This window comes from Petaurus breviceps, unplaced genomic scaffold (genome assembly GCF_028583685.1).
Source record: "Petaurus breviceps papuanus isolate PSGF00001 unplaced genomic scaffold, PetGlider_PUasm1.0 90903, whole genome shotgun sequence".
Classification (NCBI taxonomy): domain Eukaryota; kingdom Metazoa; phylum Chordata; class Mammalia; order Diprotodontia; family Petauridae; genus Petaurus; species Petaurus breviceps.
Genome location: NW_027187376.1, coordinates 2,478,905 through 2,485,721, shown reverse-complemented (window position 1 = coordinate 2,485,721; position 6,817 = coordinate 2,478,905).

The window sequence follows — 6,817 nt, the reverse complement described above, 5'->3', positions numbered from 1 at the left end:
AGAGAGAGAGAGAGAGAGAGAGAGAGAGAGAGAGAGAGAGAGAGAGACAGAGAGAGAGAGAGAGACAGAGAGAGAGAGAGAGAGAGACAGAGAGAGAGACAGAGACAGAGAGACAGAGACGGGCACAGAGAGAACAATTCTTCCTATTCCAGAGTTAAATTACCATTGAAACATTTTGTCTTGACTTCTACAGAAATATGAGCTACCAGTGATTATCACTATCTTCCCCTAAATCTATTTGGAAAGTAGATTCCTGGTCCTTCCAGCTGAATTCCAAGTAACAATGGTACAGTGCAGGGGGGTTTGCCTCCCTACTTCCCCTGGGAAAGTTGTTCAGACCTTTGTCTCTGTGCATGGTATATTAGAAATGTAATTTGACCTTCAACCAAACATTTGATTGAATGCTATTCAATGCATGAGGGAACACTAAATTCAGTTGGGACATATAGAATTGAAATATATCCAGATCATTTGCCCAAGAGTTTGCAATTTGCTTTCTACTGAATAAGGCATTTCCCCTTGGAGGTCCATGAGTTAACTCAAATTCAATATACCCCAAACTGAGTTCATTATCTTCCCTCCTAAGTTAACTCAGTTTCCTAATTTACCTTTTTCTATATATTTTATCTTCATTCCAGCAGTCAGCCAGACTCCAAACCCAGGATCCTTCTTTGATTCTTTTTTATCTTTTACATTCACATACAATATATCAACAAATTTATCAATTTTTAAAAGTTTTTTTTTATTCTGAATGAACAAAAACAAAATATGATGAGTATCTCCATATAAAAAACTAAAATGAAAAGAATATTATGCACGAAACTAAGAATCTCTGTTATGTACAGTTTGTTTTTCCTTTTAAAATATGTAAGAGATTCAACATACAACTTTCAAAGATGTCCTGCTTACTTGGGTTTTCTTCAGGCCTTCCTTCTGTTCTCTGTGAATTAAAAAAAAAAATCTTCAGGGCAGCTAGGTGGCACAGTGAATAGAGTACTGGCCCTGGAATCAGGAGGACCTGAGTTCAAATCCAGCCTCAGACACTGAACACTTACTAGCCATGTGACCTTGGGCAAGTCACTTAACCCCAATTATCCTGTCTTCCCCCCTCCAAAAAAAAATGTTCAATAACCTTCTTGGAAGAAGAGAGTTAATGCTCTTTTTTGTTTTGCTTTTTGGAGGGGGGAAGGTAGGGCAATTGGGGTTAAGTGACTTGCCCAAGGTCACACAGCTAGTTTTGTGTTAAGTGTCTGAGGCCAAATTTGAACTCAGGTCCTCCTGACTCTAGGGCCAGTGCTCTCTTCACTGCGCCACCTAGCTGCCCCTAATGCTCTCTCTGATCCCCTTTCCTGTTCCCACTCCCCAAGTGAAAAAAGAAAAAAAAAACCCTCTTGCAATAAACATGTATTACCAAGCAAAGAAAATTCCTACATTAGCATGTCCAAAAATGTCAGTCTTATGTACCTTAACTCCATCTTCTCCACTCAGGAGGTGGCTAACCTAGCATGCTTCATCATTTGCCCTGTGAAGTTGTTGTTGGCCATTGCATTCATCACAGTTAAATCTTTCAAAGTTATTTTTCTTTGCAATGTTGTCCATGTACAAACTACAAGCCTGATTTTGCTCATTTCACTCTGTACCAGTTCATACAGGCCTTTCCAAATTTCTCTGAAACCCTCCCTTTTGTCATATCTTATGGCATAATAATATTATGCTACAATAATTTACCATAAATTGTCTGGCTATTTCCCAGTTAATGGGCAATCCTTTATTTTCAATTGTTTGTCATAACAAAGAATGGTACTAGAGGTATTTTGTATTTAGCATGTAGACCTAATAATATCACTGGGTTAGAGGGAAAACATGGCCTAGGGATTTTGGGAGCACAATTTCAAATGGCTTTCCAGAATGACTAGAATAATTCCTTACTCCAGGAATTAGGACTTTATGGTTTATGAAACACTAGCTTACTAGATTCTCTTGCTTCCTATGTGTGGTGTGCCTAATCTAGTCAACCAATGGACCTCTCTATTGCTTAGCAATAGAGCAGCAGTGGTACAGTGGATAGAACACTGGCCCCAGAGTCAGGAAGACATCTCCCCAAGTTCAAATCCGGCCTTAGATGCTTGCTAGCTATGTGACGCTGAGCAACTCACTTTACCCTGTCTGCCTCAGTTTCCTTATCTGTAAAATGAACTGGAGAAGGACAGGGTAAGAATCTCCAATATCTTTGCAAAGAAAAACCCAAATGGGGTCATGAAGAGTTGGACATGACTGAACAGCGACAAAATTGCTTAACCACTACCAAATTGCTTTAATGATTGCTGCTTTGTAGTATAGTTTGAGACCTGATACTCCTTGGCCCCCTTTCTTCCTACTTTTTTTTCATCATTTCTCTTGAGATTCTTGATATTTTGCTCTTCCACATAAATTTTATTTTTTCCTAGCTCTATAAAGCAACACTGGTAGTTTGATTGGTAAGGCACTGTATAAGTAAATTAATTTGGATAATATTTATCGTATTGACATCACCTAACTATGCACAATTAATATTTCCCCAATTATTTTGTTCTGTCTTGGTTTCTGTAAAGATTTCTTTTTTTTTAGTTCATCCATATAGCTCCGGTGTATGTCTTGACAGACTCCAAATGATTTACGTATTCTGTATTTTGAGTGGAATTTTTCTTTCTGTGTCTTTCTGCTGTGTTTTGTTGATAATATGTAGAAATGATTTTAGCTGGTTTATTTTATACCCTACATTGATGCTGGTTATTAATTGTATCTTTTAACTTTGTACTTTATTCTTTAGCATTCTCTGACTAGAATATCATATCATATCAAAAGGTGAGTTTTGTTTTCTTTTTGCCTGTGCTTAATCTCTCATTTTTTTTTTTTTTTGCTTTTTGGAGGGGGGGAGAAGGCAGGGCAGTTGGAGTTAAGTGACTTGCCCAAGGTCACACAGCTAGTAAGTGTTAAGTGTGTGAGGCTGGATTTGAACTCAGGTCTTCCTGACTTCAGGGCTGGTGCTCTATTCACTTCACCACCTAGCCACCCCCCCCCCCAATTTCTTTTCTTGTCTTATTGCTATTGCTTAAGTTTCTAGAACGATGTCAAATTATAGTGGAAATGTGAGTTCTCAATGTACCGTGATCTTATTGGAAAGGCCTGTAAGTTTTTTTTCATTACATGTATAATATTGATCTTTTGTTTTAGATACATACTTTCCAAATTAGGGAAAAGTCTATTTAGTCCTAAGTTTTTCAGTGTTTTAAACAGAATAAGCACTGAGTTTTGTTGAAAGCTTTTAAAGTACCCATTGATATAATGGATTTAGGTATAAAAAACTAGTTTAGGTTTTAGATCCATATTTGCATTATAGAAAGAGTTTGGTAAGATCCCTCCTTTTCCTGTTTTTGCAAATAATTGTCCTTTGAATTGCAATTAATTATTCCTTGAATGTTTAATATTATTTACTTGCAAATACATTTGGTCTTGAGGGTTTTTCTTAGAAAAAGAGGTTTTTTCTTAGGAGGTTATATATAGTTTGTTTAATTTCCTTTCAGATAGATTGTTTACATAATCTAGTTCTTTTTCTTTTAATCTAAACTTTTTACATTTTAGTATATTTTCATCCACTACATCTAATTTATCAGTTTGGTTGATATACAATTGGACAAAATAGTTTCTTTTGGTTTCCTTTATTTCTTTTTAAATTGTTACGATTTTTCATTTTTGATGACAACAATGTGGTTTCTATCTCATTTCCTTTTAATCTGACTAGCTGTTTGTTTATTTTATTAGTTTTTTTAAACTAGCTACTAGTCTTACTTATTATTCCAATGACCTCTACTTTTAATTTTGTTAAGTTTTTCTTTGATTTTCAGAATTTTTGATTTGCTGTTTAGTTGAGAATTTTTCTTCTGTTGCTTTTCAAATTTTTTTTGTTGTTGTTGCAAGTCCAATTTGTTGATATGTTCTTTCTCTTTTGTTCATAAAAACATTTAGAGATACAATTTTTTTTCACTAAGAAATACTTTAGCTGTATCCAAAAAGTTTTGGCATGTTGTCTCTGTTTTTTATTTTATTTGGTGAAATTTTGTATTGTTTCTATGATTGTTCTTTAACCCACCGATACATTAGCATTAAGTTATTTAGTCTCGAATTAATTTTTAGTATTTTCTTAAAGACCTTTTATTTAATACAATTTTATTGCACTGTGGTCAGTAAGGGTTTGTGTAATGTTTCTGTTTTTGTTTGTGAGGTTTTTAATATGTGGCCCTAGTACATGGTCAGTTCTTTTAATGTGCCATATGATGATTATTGTCAATCTATCTGAGATGCTGGTAAATGTTTAACAACTGTATCTCTTGGAAAAACATATATACATAAGATAGATTTAAGTTAAATATGCATTGCTAACATTTTCTGCCTTACTGTAGATAATCAAAAAACAATAAATCAATCCCTGATTTATAGTGTTTGCTGAGTTTTGAGGTGTAAATATTCACATCGTAAATTTAACAATGAATTTTTGTGAGCTGGCTCAAGTTGGCTTCAGCACTAACCTGTATCCTATATAATTGTTTTAAGAGTCTATGCAGGTTATTAACTTCCTTTTTTATTTATCTAGATCTGAAAGTGTTACATTGACATCCTCCCACTAGTATAGTTTTATTGTGTATTTTTCCTTGTAATTTGAGTCATTTTCTTTAAGTATACAGATGCTATTCCATTTGGTACACACATATTAAAGTATTGATTTGTTAATTGTAATGATTTCAAGTATAATGTAGTTTTTTCATATATCTCTTTTAATTATGTCTATTTTTATTATTGCTTTGTCTCAGAACATAATTGCTAATGCTGCTTTTTTGAGTTCATTTAAATATAATAGATTTTGCTCTCGTTCCTTATTTTAACACTGTGTGAATACATATGTTTCAAGTGGTTTTTTAATAAACAAAATATTATTGGATTATGACATCTGATCTGTTTTGGTATACTATTCTGTTTTATGACTGAGTTAATTCCATTTACATTCATTTATTATTGTTAATTGCATATTTCTCTGTATTCCATTCTTGTAATTTTCCTTTTTTTTTTTTTTTTTTGTTCCCTTACCTCCCTCTTTACAGAGAAAGAGGAGTGTGTTTACTACTGGTGATTTGTAACTGAAGGGATTTGTTTTTGCTCCACTATCCCTCTACTCTTCCTCTCAGTTTGCTCAGAATCACAAGGTTTTACTCTTTTTTTCTTTTAATCCCCCCTTCACACTCCACCCTTCAATGTTTGAGTTTGTTTTGCTTATGACTAATTCCTCACCAATCCTACCCCTGTTCTGTCTCCCCACTTATTTCTTTGCTGAGTTTAATGTATTTCTCACTTAACTCTTTGTGTGATTGTGTGTAAGTATACCTGTGTGACTCTCTTTGTCCAGTTTAGATGAAAGTGAGGTTCATATGATGCCTATTCTCTACACCCCTTCTTCCATGCTTATATATTCATCTCGTTCACTCGTATCATGTGAGGTAGTAAGTTCCATCTCAATTCCTCTTCCATTCTTCCCTATTTTTAAAAATTTCTTCTTTTAAGAATAAAATCACACCTTAGACTCTACTTTTCTTTTACATCGCTCCCTTTATGTTTCTTGGGACAGCTAGGTGGCACTGCAGTGAATAAGAGTCAGGAAGATTCATCTTCCTAAGTTCAAATCCAGCTTTAGACAACTACTAGCTGGGTGACCCTGGGCAAGTCACTTAACCATGCCTGCTTCATATGTAAAATGAACTGGAAAAGGAAATGGACAATCACCCCAGTATCTCTGCAAGAAAACTGCCTAATGGGGTTGTGAATAGTCAGACTGGACTGAAAAGCCAACAACATAATTCTTGAAGACATTTAGAATTCTGAAGGACCACTGATTTCTTCTGCCCTTATTCAAATGTAAGTATTTAATCCTTGTGTAATACCTTCCAAATGCTCAAATGTATTTATCTTTCTAATTTTCAATGGTTTCCTGTGTTAGTATGTTTGTATTTCAAAGCTTCTCCTCAGCTCTAGTCTTTTCATCAAGAATTTTTGCAAGTTCTTTGTCTCATGAAGGTCCATTCCCCACTACTCCCCTTTACCCCCTCTCCCAACCCCCCCCCCCAGGACTGAATTTTGTAGGGTAGGTTATTCTTGTTTATAAACTTTTGGAACACTGTGTCATTCCAAGAGCACCTTCCATTTTGCTAGTAGCTACCCAGTCCTGTGGGACCTTCACTGTGGTTTCTTGGCAATTAAAATCTTTCTTTCTTGCTTTTTACAAGTATTTTTTCTTTGACCTGGAAGCTCTAGATTTTGACTATGATGTTTCTGGAAATTTTAATTTTGGGGCTTCTTTCAGTTGATGACTGGTGGATTCTTTGTATTTTCACTTTGTTTCTGATTCTAATAAATCTGGATAGTTTTCTTGCATAATTCCTTAAAACATATCATCCAGGACTTTTTATGTTTTGGTCATGATTTTCAGGAAGTCCAATGATTCTTATATTACCTCTTTTTGACCAACTTTCCAGGTAAATTGTTTTTTATACACCTTACATTTTCATTTTTTCTCCTTCATCTTCTTATTTTGTTTTATATTTCATATTGTCCGATGGAATGATTGCTTTCTGTTTGGCTTATTCTAATTTCAGGAAGTCCAATTATAAGTTAAGGTCTATCACCCTTTGTTCTAAGCTTTTACTTTTCCCTCTCATTTTTTTTCTCCCTGGCTATCATTTAATTTACCATTACATTTCATTTCTTTTTCTCCATTTTTTTTTCCTGGGCA